We start from the raw sequence: 21,451 nt of genomic DNA, 5'->3' as shown, positions 1-21,451 counted from the left end.
TTCACTCCTAAGGAAGGGAAGGAACTCTAAGGAACTCTAAGGAAGCATTTAATGTTGTTGACTCACCAATGAAGTTCACATTAAACACAATCTATGTTTTTAAATGTTAGCCATAAATAACTATCGTATTTTTAAACATGATTTCCCTTTCTATATTAGATGTATATCTCTACCTAACACTGTATTAACTCAGTTGCGTTAGTTTACTTTGTTTACAAACAAGCCTCGAGTAAACCCTCTACTGTTTGGAGATGATAATCTATTTTTGTTGGTCTAAGCAAGAGTGCTGCGAGCAGGCTCAGACCGTGCTCCATTTGCTTCACGTTAGCTGTGCTCCAGAGGAAGGACACGGGTTTCTGCTGGAGGCTGACACCTGCACTGGTCAATTCGTTATTAGAACACCGAATGCTTACGCAAGGAAACACCTCTCTCCCCCTGTTCACCTCAAGCCGTAAGCCACCCCAGCTCCCTTAGCTGAGTAAGGAACAAGCCAGGGCTCGTTATCATCTGGTATGAACATAAAACATGAAATAAAATGATTAAGAAAAGCAAGCTGGCAAAGGAGTTTATTTGGTCTGTCTGGAGTTTAGAATGCATTTTTAAAGCTCTGCGGTCAGTAGATTTTGTTCTGCTGGAAGTGTAAATTACTTTTTCAAACACAAGCCTTGCTAATAAAGGAAATGCTCTCTGCACATGTAGATAGCTGTGCAACCTTTTATTTTTATCTTTTTTTGCAGTAAGTGAGCTGAAGTATCAGTGTCAGCTGTAAGTGGTAAGCCTAAATAGCGTATTCAAGAGCAGCGGGGTTTTATCTAAAGACCCTTCCCTGGGCAGGCAGGACAGGCTGTCCCACGTGCCCCTTTGCCTCAAACTCTCACCCATGTAAAACTGCAACGCAAAACACTGACACGCAGCAGGTCTGGGCGCAGAGTGGAGACTTTCGGCCTGTTGCCTCCGTTTGGCACAGCAGAAGAGGATACGGCCAGAGCATCAGCCACAAACTGGATCCCGTAGGCTGCCCTTGCTTTGCAGTGGAGCCCTTCTGTGCGCACAGGCACGGGTCACGCAGGCTGCAGCATGGGCCACAGCTTTGGGGGGCGAGGACTTGCCTCCTAATGCTGCACTGCCAACAGCTGCCTGAACGGCCACGGTTGAACCTACCTCGGGTAAATTTTGACTCCCATTGGTTCTGGGAACTTACTACTAAATATTGGGTCCCTATAACCCAGAAAATGTTGGCAGATGAAAGTCTGACAGAAATTCCCTTGATTTAAAAATTGCTGCAGAGCTTTGCTCCCACCCCGGGTGGTCGTTGCAATGGCTCAGGGCTGGGGCCAACAAGCCCTACCAACACCAAGGTGCGGGGCGTGCCACCGCGCTGGTTTCTGCACCGCTGCCTACCGCAGCCCAATGTTCGCAGTCTTTGCACAAAACCTGCAGTAACCCAAAGCGGGCAGCGCAGACTGGGCTCCCGGGGCTCCCCCCCACGTACAACACCTCCCACATCCCTGCAACCGCCTGCCCCCCAAACCCGTGGCTGGGAGATCTCAGCTGCAGACCCCGGCACGCATCTTCCCACCCACACTGGGGCAAGTGTCCCGATCCGCTGTTCCCAGGGGCACCACTCGACTTCCACCACCCGACCACCCCTTCCCCTTCCCATCTTTAATTTCCTCAGCCTCACTCGGATGAGGGTGACAAGACCTGCCTGCACTTTTGCAACACTTGAGGAGGTTAAAACCAGAGAGAAAGGAACTCTGCTCCCTATCAGGGTGAGGTCTGATTGCCTTGGGAGGGGTGAGGTCCCAGGCGGATCCCGGTGCAGCACCTTGGCGTGACTCAGCGGAGCCTCCCCGCATTGCCACAAGGCAGCGTGGCCACGCAGGCTGAGCACAGGTCCGGCCACTCTGTCCTCACGTGTAGCCCCACATGCCTCATGGGGTGTTTTAAAGCACGCAGTCGTCCTGGGGTGCCCACCAACCATTGCCCCCAAGGGGCTCGGACCGATGGGAGGCAAGAAGTGTGCCCAAAGAGCTGGCTACGGGAGTGTCACACAGCCCCGCGATAGATGGGCAACTCTAGCTGATCAGAGGAAAACCACACTCATTTCACCAGCATGAAAGCCAAGGCCAGTATCAGTAAACCTGGCCCTCCTCCACCCTCCTGCTTGGGGGGAATGGCCCTGCAGCCAGTGCATGGCACTGCCAGTACTGCAAGCCATGCCAAGCCACTCAGAATCGCTCTTCTGTCACACTGCCAGTTTGTAAACCCCACGAATAGCTAATTTCTTAGCTACATGCAGCCCAGTAACTATATGCTCATTAAACACTGCTACCAGAGCTCATTAGTGAGCACATATGTCCTTGGCTGCTACACAGAGAGCACGCGTGGCTGCAGGGGGATGCTAACCTGCCCCGGGGGTGGCTGCAGGGGGATGCTAACCTGCCCCGGGGGTGGCTGCAGGGGGATGCTAACCTGCCCCAGGGGTGGCTGCAGGGGACGCTAACCTGCCCTGGGATGTGCTGAGTGCCCTGGGACGCTGTGTAAGGGATGCAGGGGCAGCTGCCCCACAGATGGGCATTCCCAGGGGAAAAACTGCCCTTGTGGCACCTGCCCAGCTCTGCTCCCCTGCTCCCTGCACCACTGCCTGCTCCAGCTGAGAGCAGCCAGGTAACAACATCAGTCACGCACCCTGAGGGCAGCCCCCTCGCATGGTCTGTCAGTGCCAAAGCAAGATCAAAACCACGAGAAAAACCTTAAAGCCCAACACCTGCAGCGCAGCAGTGGCGTGCACCGTCCCAGGGCGCAGGCCATGGGCACACTGAGCACACGTGTGCCGCCAGCAGCCCGGGAGCTGCAGCCCGGCACAGGACAGGCGTGCAGAGGATGTGCGGCGGGCTCCTCTGCCCGGTATTGGCACAGGCAGTGCCACGAGCAATGGTGATCTTGCCCCACTGGCTGCCCAGGGCAAATGCACGTGGCTGCGAAGCTCTGTGCCTGCCTGCTCCCTCCGAGCGCTGCTGGGTGCCAGCAGCGGATTTACTGCTCCTGCCGGCTCCGGGAGAAAGCTGCTGCTCTGAATCATGAAGGTCGCTTCCTGTGGAGCCTGCCTGTTCAAGTTGTTTTCCACCGATTGCCAAGAGCAAGGGCAAAAAGTACTTACAGCAAGATAAAACCAATACAAATCTTTAAAGTAAAGGCCAAACCCCAGTGAACTGCAGAGTACCACCTGGGACCGTCCCAGGTACAAACTCCCAGGCCATCCCCATCGCTTGTATGCCGAGCTCCTTCGGTGAGTCTCGGAGGAGCCCTTGGGCGCTCGCAAAGCCAGATTATACCAAAGCAAGAGGATTTCCAATCAAAGCACATCATGAGGGTTGTCCTGCCGCAGCTTATGTGCCTCTAATCTGCCTAGCTCGTCAGCATGCCCCACCTAATTACAATCAGGGCAATCCCGAGGTGGGCAGGAGCTGGAAGAGGACGTTTTATTTTCTGTTTAAATATGACACCTTTGCGTTAACCTACACCACCTGTAGTCGCTGGCTCCATCATGGACAGTGCAGTTACACCAGTATTCAGGGGCGTTCCAGCTAGAGATGCAATACACGAACTACTACAGGAGAGCCACACCACTGTATCCCCAGCACTGCGGCTGCAGCGCGGCCCTCATGTCCACAAAGCAAAATATAAAAGACGAAAAAAAAAAGCAGCACAAGAAAAGGGCAGGGAACATTTTCCTTGAGGTAACAAAGTTTTCTGGTTGGGACCTCCAGAAGTTTTGGGACTAAGGTAAAGCTTCTGGCTGGCCTGCTGGACAGACAGCTGCCACAGCCTCATTTTTCACCTCCTGAAACTAAAGGTATGTCTATATTGTCCATGTGTATTTTCCAGGCTACTGGAAAATCACCCTAAAACCCAGAGCGTCCATCCCTCCCCGGTCAGAAGCTGCTGCCCACAGAGGTGCCCATGAATCACTGCCGATAACCATGTGCAAGCCTGACATTTGGGAGGGCTTGGCAGCTGCCCTGCACCACGAAGACGAAGCCTTCCAGCTCATTTCTACTAGTGATTTATTGAAGACGACTGTTCTTTTCAGGAACCATGACTTAAAAACCTGTGATTTATGAAAACTCCATATGTGCTTTTGCTCTTGTTACCCACGGATCGCTTCCAGCGGGGTTTCCCCACCACTGGCGGCCATCCCCAGCCCCGTGTGAGAGCCAGCACGCTGCCGGCGGCACGAGAGCCACCCCGGGGAGTAACCGGGACCAAGGGCGCACGTGGAGCAGCAGCTTACAGTCCTCCATTTACTGTGCTCACCAAGCAACAGCATCTAAATTTAGTTCTCCATCTAATACCCTCTTTGGAGGAAGTGTCAGTTTTCCTCCGGCTGCAGGTGGCCAGCAGGCTGACTGCTCGCTCGGTGACTGACCGCAACTGACTGACCCCCCAGCACCAGCACCCCATGTTTTGTCGTGTCTCATCTGCAGCCCTCTGGTAAGAGGGGTTCGTTGGTGCAGTTGCACAGATATCACTAAAAAATCAGAGGTGCAATGAGAACCCACCTCAGCAGGCTGAGGAATGCCCTCTCTGCAAACAGAGAAGCTTTAACAGCAAAATGCAGACAGGAATTTCTGCAGAGTAGCTTCTTAGCGTGTGCTATGGGGAGAGCTCCCTCTCTGCACACCTCTCCCAAAACACAGCCATGATGAGAACAGCATTGCTGTTGCTGATGCTTGTAGTTTCAACGTCTCACCGTATTTTTTTCCCCTCAGTCCCAGCACCCAGAGCAAAACCATCTAGCTAAAATTTCTGCCTCAAAAGGAGAAGTTAACTTCTAGTCTTCATCTGTGAGGAGCAGGAAAAGAGACTCAAGGCCACCGAAGAGAAACTCAAAGGGCACATGAAAGCACATTATTTAGTCAACGGATCCCACGGGCGTGTGGTTTTTAGGCTGACTCGTCTTTCGGAGGCGCAGCCAAGGCTGGCCATGCTGAAAGAGCGGAGTCGCAGCTGCAGAGAACGTTCCCCCTCTCGGCAGCTCCGCGGCACACGGCCGGGCTGGCGGCACCCTCGCGCCTCGCCGCTGCGAGAGGACGTTCGTCAAGAGGTGGGAGCGAGCCCCCGGCGCCTGCGGCCGGCAGCGGAGCCGAGGCAGGTGGGCATTGCACCCCCAGCTGCGGCATCAGCTCCTCACTCCATTTGAGCTTCCCGAGACAACGAGGCTGGTAGTTCTCCATGCAACACTGAATCCTAAAATGTCTGCGGGTGCATCACCATGGGAAGCGGCTTTCCCCAAGCCTGCTCTGCCCAGCGTTCAGCCCAAGAGCAGGCTGTGGAGCTGGAGCGGCTGACCCCAGCACGGGCCACCGCAGCAGCTCCTGGGGAGGCTGACAAAGGTGTTCACCCCCGCTGCGAGACACCAGCCCACCCGCGGGAGCCTGGGCAGCCGCCTGCCGGGGTGCTTCGCCTGCAGCGAGGGGCAGGTCGGGGAGCTGGGCTGCCGGGTACAGCTCACCTGGGGCAGCCCCGGTCCCCGGCTTCCAGGTAAGGCTCTCGCTGCCCTGGAGGGGAGCCCTGCGCGGGGCAGCCGGGGCGGGAGGGAGCCCCGGGCATGGGCAGAGTCTCCCTGCGAGACAGATCCTTCAGCTGCTGAAACATCAGATAACTGAGGTGTGCCCGCTCCTCACTAGTCCCACAGCTGGCACCTCCAGTTCCCTGCACTCAGATGTTTTCTTCTTAAAGCTCCCAGGACTATGGGACTATCCCAGCAGCCAGGTGACTCTGCCTTCTGGAAAGCTTTATAGCCCTCATAGATATGAAATAAAATCTCAACATCTAAAATGAGTCAAGGCTCCAAGGCCACAGAACAAAGAAGCAAAACCACTTTTATATTTTTAAATTCTGGGGAGGCTTATCAAGGCCTTGTGAATGTTTGAGGTCAGTGATCCTGACTCTTCATAAAGGCCTTTTAGTGCTCATAAAAAAAAAAAAAAACACACTTAGTTTTTCCACAGTGGTCAAAGTTAGAACATTTTCTTCAGCACAAAACTGTTTAACAAATGTTTTAAATAAGGCGATTCCTGTAGTTGCTTAGGCTAGGGTTAGCTTTTAAGAGACAAGGGTTATTTGCTGTTATTTTTAAGTTACTTGAAGGAAATTAACTTTGTGCCCCTTTAAAACAGTGCAAGCTGAGAGCAGGTTTTGGTGATGTGGGTCTGAAAAAGCTCATGCAACCAATGTCAGCTGTCTCCTTGGGCGCAAAGATGAATGTCAGCCCCACCGCGCTGGCGGCTCTGGCCCAAAGCAGCTCCCGGGTCGGCTCCTGCAGGACGGGGCGGCCGTGCGGCTGCGCAGGAGTGTGCGTCCCATTAGCATGATGTTATGCAAAACATAACTCACAAAATTCATTATTTCAGAATAGATTAACTCTGTTCGGTGCTCACTCCTGCTGCTAGCATCACGGCTAGGTTTAAAAAGCCAAAGATGCAAATGCCTGGCAGTGTCTCTCCGGCGTAGAGGAAGGCAAGTACAGGCCTAAAGCACCCTGAATCCCCTGGCATTTCTTGTTTCTTTGTCTCAGTCAGACCCATTACCTTGTTAACTCACCACGTGGCAGGAGGATCAGCAAATCTTTAAACTCAATTTCAGAGAAATTTGATTGAGGAGTGACTTATTCCTACCAGGAATAAGTGAGGTCGTTGCTTCATAGGAAGCAACAGGCAATTTATTTTTCCTTTTCCGTGATCTTGGCTAACTGAATCACAGCTAGCAATCAGGCTGTCTGAGGGGTGAGGTCGTTAGATTAGCTCGGCAGAGGACACGAGGAGCTTAATTTGTCGGGCATCCCGCTGGGACCAATACTGGCCAAAGACGTGGGCTCTCCCACGACAGCAGCTAAATGGGTGTCCCATTAAAACCCCAGGCCTGCAGCAGCTGGGGGGGTTTGGTGCTCTGGGGCCCGGCCAGTCGACCCCACGGGCACTCGCAGGGTCTCCCCCCGCATCGCCTGGGCCGGCTTGCCCTCCAGCAGAAAGCTGCAGCTCCTGCAGCGAGGGGTTCGACGCAGGGCACGGTGGCCCTGGCCTGTCGCAGGGGTCCCGCCAGGGCACTCAGACCCTTTGCACATTTTAGGCTTTTGCTGTAAGCACAGGCATGGGACTCCCCCAGCTGGGAGGCTTCCCGCTCCATTGTAGACGGTGCAGAGGATGCCTGGGAGCGTGCCGGCAAGGCAACGCCACCGATCGCCCCTGCGGCACCGGGGCGCCGACCCGGCACGGACGGCGGTGGGCAGACTGGGGAGGAGCTCTGCCCACACCTCCCGGGCTCGGCTAGCGGCGGGTGAAGCATCTTGGAGTCAGTGCTGCCGAGGAACCCGGAGCATGGCCGCAGGGCTTGGGGTGCCCGGGGGTCTTGGGGCGCTTCCATCCCCGGGCCTCACTCTGCAGCGCTGCCTGCATTGCAAATCAAAACAGAATCCGGGCAGTTGCTGGGTTTGGCCTCCGTCTCTAACGGCTTTGTGTTTATTCAAACTAGAAGAGCAAAGGCACCATCACCTGCCTTGTGAGCAAGGCAGCTCTTCCCAAGGCCAGCCTGGCTCACCCACCACAGAGAGGGTGAATTTCCATCAACTTCTGAAGGGCTTTTCTGAGAGGGTTGGGCCTGAGAACTTGATTTATTGCGAAAGGTTTTCAATATAATGCATTGATTTCCTGTTCTGCCTTCAAGTCTGCTGTCTCTATTACATAAGGAGCCTTGAACATACTACATATAGCTGCCCAATAAATATAACTATCAGCAGCTAAGGAACAACAAACCAACAGTAGTACCGTGGATCCTGGCCTGGGCTTGTATGTCGGACACAGCAAGGCGAAAGGCTCCCCAAATCACACCGCTGTCACCCAGAAAAACGCAGCAAAGGCATCTCCCGCCATCCCTGCGCTGCTGCATCCGCATTGCGTCAGGCACAGAGAAATCTGTAAACTCAGTGAAAACACAAAATGGAGCTTCTCCCTTAGCCGCGAGCTGAGTTTTGGTCCCACGGGGCTCAGAGCTGAATGTCACCATGAAAAGCATAAACCCGTCCTGCCGCCAGCCTCTCCCCGAGGCTGCCGCGTGGTGCCGCGTGCTGCCGGATCGCCCGCCGAGACCTGCCTCCCTCCTCGCACCGCTGCCTCCCACACCACGCGAGCCGGGCTCTGCGCTGGAAAAGCCCAAGGTGAGGACAGGAGAGAGCACTTTTCTGTGGCAGCTTTGAGGACACACTACTTTTCAGTCTCTTCCCAGGAAAAGTGCAGACTCTTCCCAGGAAAAGTGCAGACTCTTCCCCTCAGCCCCCCAGCCCCTCCATCCCCCTTTTTCCTCCCCTTTGCCTGCCAGGACCTCCTTTCGGGATGCGCAGCGCCCGCAGGGATGCACCGGGCAAAGCGGCAACTGCTGCAAACCCACCGGTCCCCCAAGGCCAGCCCGGCTCCTGCTGGCACGTGGCCGCCTGCCACAGCGGGGTCGGCTCTCACTGCTCTCTTCCCCACAGAGGTGCCTGGGGTCATGGGTCTGATCCGTTCCTCCATCGCCTCCCAAATCTTGCCACCATCAGACTTTTGCTGCTGATGCTTCGGCAGCAAACGAGCTTCTCCCGGGGAACCACAAGACCGATTCCCAGTGTGCCGCCTGGGAAGGCTGGTGAGAACCGGGCACGTAGGAAAGCCCCGAGGGGTCACCATGAGGCCAGCTTTGCCTTTGTGTTACTGACGTCAAACCGAAACATCAAACTTCCCTGCAACATGATGGTGCAGGGGCTTCCTCAGGGAGCGCCTGCCTGCAGCACGGGGCTGCGCCGCCTCCGCAGCCAGACCCGGCCGGAGTGCTCGAGCCAGCCCTGTCTGCAATGCTGTGCCTAAGATACTAGCAAATAACAGCGATTAAGTTACTGCTGGTGCTTGCAATTGAGTTAGCAAGACCTAATAAATGCAATTAAAAAGCCAAACCAAAATGCCTGAAATCCCGAATTTCTAGTAGATAAACAATTCTTTTATCTCCTTTAAGTAGCAGATCTGAATCACTGGAGTAACAGGCTCCCTGTGTTTGTCTGGCTTTTAAGTTCTGCTGCAAAAAGATGTTTATTGACATACATAGCGCCTTCTTCTTTAAGCATTTCTGCAGCAGTGCATTAGTGATTCGATTACTCAGTGCTTTAAGTCAATTGAGTGAGATGAGTGGTAAGTTGCTACAGCAGACATTAGTATAATTTTTGCAAGACTGCAGAATTGCTTTCAAATCTCATAGGGACAAGTAATTTATTAAGAGATCCCTTACAAAGTTTGGCAGTGCTTTGCCGTAGGTGTGAGCACAGCACAGCCCCACCAAGGTTGCTTTGGACCCTCTGGTAATGGGAGCAGAGGAGTGGAGCCGAGCTCCCCAGCGCTCCCTGCGTTGCCGTGCCAAGGCGTCACGCCAGCGTGGGACGGCGGGCACGGCCGGGACCTTCGCTGGCACTGAGACAGCGCTCCTTCCAGCCCGAATAGCGGATGTGAGCGTGAAGAACATATTTTCTAGACAGGAAAACAACACAATTGGGCAGGAATGTGTTTCTTATTCTGTTCCCACTGCATGACCTCACTTCTCTTTATTTTCTGTTTCTCCAGAGCATTCTGCACCTTGGGTTACTGTCGGTCAACGGCCCTTCCCCTTGCTGGTACAGCTGGCTGCTTTGTCCCTGAAGCCGCGTCCCTTCCTCGCTGGGCTCTCCTCCATCCATCAGCCATTACATTTTTTTCCCTGTAGCGCTGAATAGTGAGCGGCAGGGTTGGTAGGTATGGTCCTATCTCGACTGCCCTGGCAAGCCCTGCCCCGGAGCACTTCCCAGCAGCACCTTCCAAGTCCAACTTCAATTGAGACTGTCAGGTACAGAAGTCTGGGTGACCTATTTCAGGGTGAAACATGGCTGGATTTTTCTTCTGCAGCAGATGCAAAGTACTTCTAAAATTAATCAGTATTGTACCCGTAAATTCCCAAAGGACGGAAGCCCTGACTTCTGGCTACAGCCACTTGTTCCCTCACGTAGAGAATTACGGGTCCCGTTCTGCAGCGACAGATGATGTGTACGGGCAGCACCGGTAAACAACAGTTTTGTTTGCTGACTTGTAGCAAACGGAAAAACTCAAAGCCCTGCACAAAAAATGCTTTTCTAAACAGAATGTTTTTCCACGCTTCCCAGAGGGACATCAGTGGTTCATGATGAAGGAAATGCTAGTGATACCACCCAAAAAGGAGCACCCATCACCGTTGTGCAAGCAACTGATCCTAACCGGCTGATCATAACTAATCCCCAGTACCTGTAATGGGAGGGGGAAAACCCCATTAATTACAGCTGATAATTGACATCTGTGGTGGGAAGAACAGCTTAACCTTGAAATAAGGATGAATTACATTTAGGCACGAAGGTGCCCCGGTGATAGCAGCAGCAGGACCCTACCACAGACCCTTCCAAGAAGGTGGGGTTGGGACCAGGCATAGCAAATAGCAAAGACAACGACATTATCGAACAGGTTTAATTAAGCCAAGGAAGCATTAGCTTTCCTCCAAAGCCTTCTGCAGTCTGTACAAATGAGGAGATATCAATTTGCATGTCAGTGAGCTGCTGGTTTTCTCTGCTGTATGTGTTCAGCATCACGCAGGGCGAACGCTGTGCCGCCGGTGCCGGCAGCTCCCGCAGCAGCGCTGCAGCGCACGGCTGTCCCCTCTCAGGGCCCGGAGGCGTTCGGTGTCTTACCGTCCCTCTCCACTGCGACATGGACTTAAATTTAGCTCCTTTGGAAAACTCTGTGCTGATTCTGCCTGGCACAGCCTTGCGATGCAAAGCCAGCCGAAGTCTGCAGACAGCGCAGAGGAGGGTCTGAGTCAGGCCTTTCCCACCTGACAAACGGCCTTCTCTCAGGGGAAGTTGTGTTTTTCAAGTCTCTGAAGGTAACAAAGCTTGTGCAGCCTCGCACCAAACCGACTTTTCCCAGCTGCTCAGTTCTGCCCCTGCGGCTCGGGTGGCCTGACGTTCGTTGGCTTGGCGTACTGCTCCCTCGCATTGGCCTTGTAGGACAGCACCCCGTTCCTGCCCCCCAAGCTGTCAGGACACAAGCAGCTTCACCACACAGCACTCTACCTGATAACCGGTTCTCCATCCCATCCTGCGTGCAAATGCCCCCCCTCCCCAGCCCCATCCAGCACCCAAAGGCCGGTGGGAACAACCCACCCATGGCTGTGCCATCACCCACCAGCTCCAGATGTGCTCCCACCAAACCCCATCTCACAACCCTGGGGGGGTGCAGGAGTGGTCAGCATGTCCCCCATCACCCCCCGGCCACCCCACGGCAGCACCCATGCCCAGCAGGGACCACTGCTCGAGCACAGCCAGATGTGGAGATGGACACGTCTCACGCCATCCCAGGCACTGCTCTGAGCTCTGCACCACCAAACAGGAGTCAATGGAGGGGCAATACCCATGCTGGTCCCCGTTCACGCAGCACTGCCGCAGGGTCTGCCCACGGGCTGCTGACACGCCAACTGGTGCCGAGAAAATGCCCCGCTTTCCCCGACAGCCTTTGTCCTGCCAGAATCATCTGAGACCAGACGTTTGCTGCAGAAGGGCATTCAGGTTAGGCCTGACCTCTGGGGCCACCCCAACACCCGTCCTTGACGTCCACAGCATCGCCCTGGTCTAAGGTGCGCAAGAGCCGCTGGCACGTGGCACTCGTCGTGTGCTTCGACCTTGCTCAGCGTGTGCCTGCAAACCCCCTTGCACCCCCTGCACCCGGTGCCTGGGGTACATCACAGCGGGGACAAACTGAACAGGAGGGAAAGGCAGCATCAGAGAAGATGAAACTCAGAAAAACTACCTTTATAAATGCAGTTCTCTGTGAGAAGAGTTTTGCAGACAGAGGCCACGGAGTTTTCGTCCCTCTGGGTATCAATTTGTAAGGGTGAAGCTGGCGTTAGTGTAGCTTTTACAGGCATTTGTAAGTCACTCCAGGGACTGTATTATATTGAACAATCTTTCTTTTAATTTAAAAGATTTTTTCAGAGCAAGGTCATAGATAGAAAGGTGAAACAGATGTTTCCAAAGGCAATTCCTGTCCAGACCCCTACTCCTATTTCTTGAAATTGCTGCAATTATCATACCAAGAAGTGTTTCATATGTCAGGGACAAACCACGGGGGCTGAGCCAGGCAACATTTATTAGCAGCTGACAAAGTCTAGCACCGGGAAGAAAAAATTACCTGTATATTACAATAAACTTCATTAGTTCAAGCCACAGTGGAAACTGCTGCTTAGGAAACTGCTGATGTAGTTTTCGGTGCACACGCAAGCCATAATAAGAAGAAAGATAAAAAGCATTATACTAACAGGAACGCTGCTGCTCCCGCGGGAAATGCCTCCCCCTGCACAAAAACCTCCTGTGGAGAGGAGACCCCGCGCTGCGGCACAGCACCGGCGGCCCTGGTCCCCCCACGACACCCGCGGGTGCAGGACGGGGCCGTCGCCCTCTGCGGCACGGCTGCTGCTGCTCCGGCGCGGACGCAGGGAACGGGCAGCGCTCCAGGGGAGGGGGCTTGCGGGGAGACGCGGGAGGCTCCCTGGTACACCCGCGGAACCACGGATAGAGGAGGGCCTCCCCACACGGCTTGTATGGCAACAACATCTTCTGACAAAGTCCCTCACAGGAAGCCCTTGAGCAGCTAAGGTTAGAAACCTGCCAAGAGACAAGAAAGAATTAAAGTAATAATGGAATTGCAGTCCTTAAATATTGATATCAGAGGAAACAAAGCCAACAGAATGATTCTCAAATCGGTTTAGTGTCACGGAACTCCAAATCACAAGTTATTATGTGGAAAAGTCATCTTCCAGGAAACAGAACGAACACTCCCATGGCTAAAAGCAGCAACCGTCGCACAAACCAACGCGCTGCTCCTTGCACGCCAGACTGGATTAGCTGTGTAAACTGGCAACCTCCTTGCTAGCCAGGCCACTTTATAACAGCCCTTAAGAACATTTTCTGCATTCTCCTTCAGAAGCAGACGGATGCCGAGGCAAAAGCCCTTCAGTGCGACACGGGACGACTTTTGGCGGCACGGCCCCGGTAACGCGGCGCGCGGTGGCACGGCGCCTGGCGGGGCCCTCCGCAGAGCACGAGGTCCTGCCGTTCGGCAGCTGCCCGCGGGCATCGCCCCGCGGCCGCCGGAGCCCTGGCGATGGAAACCCGGGGGTGCTGCCGTGCCCTGCCAGCGACCCCGCAGGGGCGCGTTCCTGGCCGTGGGCCTTTCAGGTTTGTTGGGTTCACAATCCCTTCGCATTTTCCAGTGGAAACACAGACATTTCACAGAGAACACTTATGAGCTTGCTTTCTCAGTCACCTTTTGAGGGACTTCAGAAAAAAACATCATCATCTGTGGAATAAAAGCTGAAAACCACTGAATTCCCCCAAAAAACACTTTTGTGCTCCCCCATTACACACTTTAACACTGAATGTTGCCAATACAGCCCCATTCTCCCCAACTCCCTCATGCTAGGGCCATTCCCCCAACTACATAATCCATCTAATCCAATACATACTTAACTTACACTGAGTTATTGTTGAATTTAAAAGAATCTTCACTAAACTGAAATCCACACATGGATTTAACTCAAGAAAGTAGCACAGGCTCTTCGGTTTGTCTTTATGCCTGAAGATACGCTCGGGAGAGCGGCACGCACCTACACAAGTGGCTCCAAACCCCCATGCACTTGCACCCTCCCCTGCCAGGGAAGAGACCCAAATTCTAAAATTATCTGCTCAAAATGAGCATTTTCTCAGCCCACTTTGTATCAGCAGCCACTGAGCAATTCACAGCAGATCTAAGATTCGCTAATGAAGCACAGTGACTCATCAGCTAAGCCTCCACGCTGCTGGGAAAATTCAATTTTTCTTTAGCAACAGAGCTTCAGTTGTGGAAATTATAAATACGGTTTGGAGAGGCAACAGTAACATGAGGATTCTCATTTAAAACTCATTGATACAGATATTTGTGTCTATGATGTCCTTTTACTAACTGCGTCACTGATCACTTGCAATAGTGCAGGATCGTGTCTGGGACTTTCCGTGGCAAAGCCACGGTGCCAAGCGGGAGAGGGTCCGGCCGAGCAGGAGCACGCAGTGACAGCACACCAACCAGCAAAGCCTGATTTCAAACCGCTCATTAGCTCACACCCATAAGCAAATTAAAACCATGCTGGATCATTACAGGTTTCTGCAAATGACGTTGCTGAGCAAAATGATGGGGTGGAGGAAAGTCATAAACAGAATCAAAGCAGAAAGGATCCCCACCCCCGCATCGGTAATAAGACACAAAACAAGACCAAATTTCAGTCCTGGAGTAGATGCGTGCTCCAGGCCCAGGTCCCATGTGTTCGCACGGGGCCACAAGGCTGGGACCCCCGCCAGCCCCAGCCGCCCATGGGGCTGCCCGGCCCCTCCGCTCTCCTCCCCACGAGCCCCTGCTGCTGTCGAGCCCAAGCTCCTCCACCACACCAGAACCACCTTCACCTTCCTGCAGCCATTAACACGTGGGCTGGGTGACCTGGCGTTACCGTCCCCGTGCCGGGTTTGCCCACAACCACCGGGCCCCACCCCAGCTGTCACCCGCGGTGGGGACCGCGCGCACCACGTCCCTCGGTGTGCCGGTCAAGGCTGCTGCACGCCCCGCGCCCCGGACCAGAGCCCCGGGACCAGCTCCCCCGAGGACGCACCAGCACCTCCCTGTTCGTTACCCCCCGCCTCGTGGGGCCAGGCTGTGTACAGCTCCTTAAAACGCTTTGCTCCCGCCTCCACCAAACGGGCAGCACCAGCGTGCGGGAAAGATGCTGTATGTCAGGGGGTCTGGCCCCAGATCATTTCCCCGCTCGAGGCCGGGCGATGGGAAACCCGCTTCCCGCAGCCCAGCATGGGGGGATCATTGATGCGGGGCTGAGCCCCGAGCAGCGGCCCCAGCCCCCAGCATGGCAGGGCCCCACGCCTCCTCCAAAACTGGCCCCCCTGCACCCCTCGGGGCCAGCGCTTCACCCTCACACACCTTTAGTGTAACACCACCAACACGGAGGATTTTCCATGAAGAAAATCAACCCTGCCTTTTCCTCCCCCCGAGCCCGTCGGAGGGGGTTCGCTCCATATTCAGTCCAGCTGCACTGAAGATTTTTTATTTCAACTATATTCTGTTTCAAGCCACATTAGACTTCGGTTATCAAAGCCAAATGCTTCAGGTTTTGGCGTCTAATGAAAAACAGCTTACAATTTATGTGTTTTTCCTGAGAAATTAGTTTTAAAAACAACTTGCCCAACTTTGTGTTTTATAATATGCACTTTAAAAAAAAGAAAAAATTGAGTTTAGGGGAAAGAAAATATTTTCCATACAAGACAGACGTTTCATTGGATTAAAGCAAGCTTCCCATCTAATTAGGGTTGCCTGCGCACCGCCGGAGAGCCAGGCGCCCGTGTGCAGCTCTCCGTGACGCCCGTCAGCTCGGGTGACCCCCACTGCCTGCGCTCAGGCTGGTCCCTCGCGCGCAAACCAGAGCTCAGGGCAGGCGCGCCCCAGCAGAGCTTGGCTTTCCCTGCCTGGCCCGGCGGAGTGGGGAGGACACTCGGGAAGCGTCCGAATAGAGAACGGAGCACAGAAAAGCATGAAACTGGAAGAGAGACAAAAGGAGAAGCTTTAGGAAAACGTTACAGGTGATATTTAGACAGAAGCGGGTGCTGCGATGTTTTGCCACCGCCATCCCAGGCTAGTCCTCTTTACCCCTGCTATCGCCAGCACTGGCGCGAGCACTCGGCAGGGGTTTGTGTTCGTAAGGGGCTGCAGCGAGCAGGGCAGGACCTGCAGAGCAAGGGTCCCGAGGGGAGTCCGGGCTGGGAAGGCAGCCCTGCCGCCCAGCGACGCCCCCGCGCACCCGGAGAAAGCGGAGGGCTTGGTGGCGCTGCCACCGTCAGCCGGCATGGCACAGCCTTCCCCGCTGCCCAGCGCAGGCGAAAGCTGTTCTGCTGGAGGTGCTGCCGGGGCAGCCGCGCTGGTGGCCCTGCTAGACCTTATTGGCACGGAATAGGTGGTACGCTAACTATAAGCCACAATAAAGCAACTGGTAAAAATCTCATCTACGCCTTAGGAACCCTGATGGAATCAAAACCATGCAGGTTTTTTTTCTGCAAGTCACTGGTAGCACAGAACAAAAGGTTATTTAAATAGCGCGTCATTAAGTGCCACAATTCCAACACGAGCTCGGCAAAATATCCTTCCCCCTTGGTAACCCCATCCTACATGGGACCCTGCCCTCGGGGCGGCATGCTATGCACCACTGCCGCTCCCGGGCACGGCCCGGCCACCTCCGCCCACCCGGTGCTCCTCGCAGGACGCCGGGCGCGGGGGCAGCCGCCGCAGGGCGCCAGCCCCCGCCGTACAGCTGTACCACCACAGGGGTTAGGGCAGCCCAAGGTAATGAAGCACACCAGCCAGGCGGAGGCTGCGGCTCCCCGCTCGCCCTCTCCCGGAGCCGCCCAGCCCCGCGGGAAACCACCACTTTCTCAACTGTCGCTGGGTTCCCAAGTGGGCGTCGTAGGGCTGTCACCAGCCCTCGCCAACAGCTCTTCTGAGTCAGCCGACAGCTCACGGAGCAACACAAGCCACTGTGGCCACCTACACAGTTAGTTCCTGTTAATAAATCTAGTAAGTCAGACAAGACAGGATACAAAAATTTGGTAAGAAAACCTGCTTTTGAACAGAAATAACCAGACTCACCCTCCAGTTGCAGAAAACACTATTTCCCCTTAGGAGGGTCCGTGTGCCACCCGGCAGCGCCCGCCGGGGCGGGGGGAGCCTGGGTACAGCGGGGCGCTGAGTGGCTTTCGGGGCTGAAAGCTTGAGGCCAAGTAAAAGGAATGTGGATTATGCACAGAAAAGTTATCTACAGAGTCAGAATATTAGCACAGTGGCTTATTACAAAAAAATACTGATCAGTTTAGTATTGGTTTGAGTAATGTCAGAATAAAATACTGACACGCCCCCAACTGAAAACCATACTCGGATTCTGCAGGGCTTGCATTTAGGAAATCAGCTGAAGCGCAGCTGTAGACTTCGGGAGGAAACCTCCAAAACCACAGTGCGGAGCAAGGGAGACTATAATAAGCCTTTAGTGTAGCAAGAATTGGAACGGACTGAAAAAGGCCCACCGTTTCCTAAAACCATGCACGAGTTTTAAAAGCATAAGGAGGGAAATCTTAAAAATTGAACAAAAAGTGAAGTTTCACAGCACACAGGAATCTGCTAGCGCTGTTCAATGGGCAGCACAGAACCTACTACAGAGAATACTAAAGACCACCTGCAATTCCTGAACATTGCCGTTTAGGTTTTAACCCAACAGAGCTTTTTCTCTGGGAGGAAAAGACTAAAGTAACTTCTAATGTAGAAGTAACTTTAGAAACTTCTACGTTAGCTTTTTAAAATCAGTTAAGAAATGACACATCACCGTGCTCTCAGTTTATGCTTTTGCAAAATTATCTGCATAATGGCTGAGGCAAAAAAAGGCAATTTGCTACAAGATTTTTGCTTTAAGCCTTGCCAAAACCGAAGAATCATCTTTCCACTGAGGTGAAGTAAGCCAGCTTCTTCAGCTCCCATACGCAGACCCAAAGTTGTGCTTTTTGGCGGGATACTGCTTAAGGCAGGTGTTTAAACCCACCTCTGGCACCGAGCCACTGATTCAGAGAAGGACCCCAGTGTCCAATCCACTCACATGCCTCCTAAGCACCGACTTCTCTGTTATCGTGTTTTTACTGAAACTCTGCAGCCCTTCTTAGTAAAGTGGCAAAAATCCGGTGACTCACCTGCAGTGTTTAAATTCCACTCGTCTGCTTCACTCTTTAAGCTGGTGTTAACAGACAGACGCGTGTCAGACCGCCTGGCGTCACAAGGGAGGAAGACAAAAAAGCAGTCCCAGCACATACAACCTTCCAGTCCTTGGAGGGTCCTTCCCCAGCCCTCCGGGCAGAAAATGGCAGGAAACCAGTTCTTCTAACCTTCCGAGCGCTCTCACAGGACCTGGCAAGGGTGTAACACGGACATTTTTCCCTTCGCCTCTGCATTGGCAAGGAGTCTCAGGCAGTTAAAGGCCATTGTTTGCTTTCTGAAGGGCCCAGGAATGTCACACACCCAGGTGTAAGGACAGCAGAAGCTGCGCCCTTGGTGACAGGGGACTCGCAGGACACAGCAACCCGCAGGGAAGGCGGGAAGGTTTCTCGCAGGGATACCAGGTACTCCTCCATCAGCACTGAGGAGCAGAACTGCTGCTCTGAGGGCACCAGATGACAGCGATTATCACGGCAGAAGCAGAAGGCAGACGGGTTTCGACTGCAGTTAAACATCTGGCAGGGGTTTTACTGCAAAGCCAAATTATGACGGGATAACTCTTGAACATCCCCTCTTAAACCTCCATCCTGGGGACCACATCCAGTGTTAGAGGACGGACGCTGGACTCGAGCTTACCTTCTCAATCTGTTTCATGTCCCAAGCCTACAGAAAATCAGTAGCCCCAAGCATGAGGTATCGTAATTCCCTCTCACACCCAGCAGAGACTTGAACGCCTGGTCTTAAGGATGTTTCTGCTTGTTCACGGGACTTGAGTGACATCTGCTAGCCTTCTCAGGAAAGCAGCCAGGACTCACCTGTTGTTCTTGGCATCTCCTTCAGCCATGGAGCAGCCTTTCCACGCGCAGGCAGGAACAGCCCTTCACTAAAGATGGAAGTAGACAAGCGCCTTTCCTGAGAGCGTGGGGGACTGGGGGCTCGGTTATTTCTGTTTTGCCTTTTTTTATTTTTATTTTTTAAATGAACAGAAGGCTGCTTGTAACTCCCTTCAGCTCACTGCTGTAACGCTACAGCCAAAAAGCTTGGCAACCCTTTTTGGCAGGGATTTTGTACAATGAAGAACTGTGTGAGCAGAAAACACAAAAACTACCTCACATAGCCATCAGCTAACCCCAGGCCTAGCTCGAGATGTTAAAAAAAGAAAAAAAAAAAAGGAAACCCACAAAGAAACTCCTGAAGACGGACAGAGAGGGGCTAAGAAAGGTAGAACTGTTTTCTCCATGAGTGGCAGTACTCACTGCACAGGAGCATCTTTGCCAGCCAAGCAGTCTGCTTTGGAGATGGGCAAAGCGGATGCCCAGGTAAACAGCTGCTTCACAAAGGCTTTACACAAGGTGCAGGAACACATTCCTTCGCTACATACTGCTGTCCTTCTTACACTTATTTTTGGAAAACAGGAAGCTTATTGATTTGTTTGCAGAGGTGGCCAAAATTGGTCTTGGGAGACAGATGTCCTATTTCGCAGCATTGCATTTTAGTCTGCCTGTTTTATACCACAGTCTTCCAACTGTTTTAAGGGAAACATATTTGACTCATTGTATGCTCTGACCGAGATTCAGCAGGAGGGTTTTTTTGGTGTTGAACTCTTCTTGTTAAATTTTGTTGTTGTTAAACAGAAAAGGGAAGCTCTGACCTCTTTTGCTGACATGCAAAAGACCACAATATGAACCAGCATGAACCAGGAAAACACGACCTTGTGTGTTTTCCGATTCGCTCGTTCTTCTAACGCGACAGTAGTTCATCACAGTGTTTGCTGCAACAGATTAAGAACAAACAGGAAGCAGAATCTGTGCGATGATCCTGACCCTGTAGCTCAAAGGCAACCTTCCACATGCAGGCAACATTTTACCTAGCAGGGTCAACTCTGAACTGTTTTCTCCAGCATCAGAAGCCACAGATTACCACAAATGAATGTTTCTAGACTGAGGGAATCCAAGGGAAAGCTAGACTAACGCAGAACCAAAAAAATTAACCGATACAGCTTCAAACACTTGTCCACAGGTCACTTCGGTTTGTAAGCCATTTGTACTCCAAAGTGGTACAAAAGCTATAGGCTGTTTGTTTTCTGTTTTTTTTAAAGACTGCTAATCATTTCTGGCCATGTGTAAGGACAAAGATCCTTTCTATCCAACAACATGATTTCAAGGGGCCTTAAATTACACTCGTTGACTAGGAGCGAACACAAAAATGAGTTCAAAACGTTAATTCACTCTCCGGTCGGAGCCATTAGGCTAACCACCCACCTCTTCGCACGCAGCACGAGCAAGCCAAGGCTGTGCCGCCCGCTGTTTCAGGTGACTTCAGAAAGCGCACGTTTAGGACACAAACCCATCCAAGTTACGAGATGACTGTACTTGTTCACGTACCTGAAAACATTGACTCCCAGCTCTGCAGTAAACAACATGAAAAAGCTTTAACACAGGCAATGACAGCCAGAGAGTTGTGTGTTGCACATTTTCCAAGTTTTAATAGACACAAAAGTGAGTCCATTGTACTTAAGACACTACAATGATTTCATTCTATTGCATGTCCTGCTCCAATTACATTTCTCAGAGTACAGTGTTGAGTAGAAGTTTGGTAGCTTTAAAATTAACAAGTGTGTGAAATCTGTAAGTAAAATAAGCAGCAGCAATATTTTTGGGGATTTTATCAAGAATAGCTAACTTTTAAGTAATAAATACATTCCAAGTTGTGGTTTTTGCTGTTCTCCTAGTTCATTGCTGTATGACTTGTCAAATTCTCATTCTAGGGTAAAATATCCTTAAGACTTTCCTGCCAGCCTCACACCAGGAGAGCCACCTAACTCCAAGTCCCGGTGCCTGTCACCTGTCCCAGATGAAAAGCAGTGCAATCTGACAAGGAAACTCGTCCTCCTGCCATGCGCACGGCAACCTCCAGATTCTCCTGGGGGGCATGTCAGGTTGTTTACAGACTTCGTGACCCTCTAGGAGAACAGCTGTGCTCTTATCTTCTGTTACCTTGAAGAAAGTGAAAGAGGGAGAGGTTACTGCAGGCAGCACGGAACGGACCGGCATTAGCGGCGAGGCATATGCGCCGGGTTTCCTCTAAATATAGCCAGGAATTCTCCGGCTCCCAGCTGGCCCGGCAGGCAAGAACAGCAGCAGCTACAGCTTTGGAAGAAACTCACCAAGTTAACAAACCCAAAGTAAGAGTGGAATTTTCTCCAAGACAGACACGATGTGAGTTTCAGTGACGACAATAAAACTTCAGTCTCTGCCTTAAAGACTTTTAAGTCCCCGTGCAGGGTGGGTTACTGCAGGTTAATCTGCCACGAGCCCCTAGCGCCACATGAAGAACATCTGCCTCCGCTTTTCCAACACCATCTATAAAATAGGATTATTTTCCCCTTGAGAGCAAGACATACGGAAGGTTTTCTGAGTACCTACAACTGCTCAAGACATCGACCGCTGCCGCAGTGCCCCAGCCGTGCGTTAACAAAGTGGCAGAGCAGCCACGCCACTTTCGCACTCTGCCTCCAGAGGTACAAGACA

General features: G+C 52.7%; 1 protein-coding gene across 5 annotated transcripts in view; it reads right to left on the bottom strand.

The window, feature by feature from the left end:
- The window catches only part of PWWP2B (PWWP domain containing 2B), a 109,920-nt gene that overhangs the window by 66,562 nt on the left and 21,907 nt on the right, over positions 1 to 21,451 (bottom strand). Inside the window, exon 3 of one of the 5 annotated variants that reach the window (XM_075107875.1) lies at positions 12,038 to 12,742. The exons of 3 other annotated variants lie outside the window; for them this stretch is intronic. The gene's annotated coding sequence lies outside the window, so the exon portion shown is untranslated. Of the gene's footprint in view, positions 1 to 12,037; positions 12,743 to 20,379; positions 20,918 to 21,451 lie in introns of those variants that run through there. One more of the 5 variants, XM_075107872.1, reaches the window with a different exon arrangement.

This window comes from Phalacrocorax aristotelis, chromosome 12, assembly GCF_949628215.1.
Source record: "Phalacrocorax aristotelis chromosome 12, bGulAri2.1, whole genome shotgun sequence".
In the NCBI taxonomy this organism is placed as follows: Eukaryota; Metazoa; Chordata; class Aves; order Suliformes; family Phalacrocoracidae; genus Phalacrocorax; species Phalacrocorax aristotelis.
This window is presented reverse-complemented; position numbering and strand designations above follow the sequence as displayed.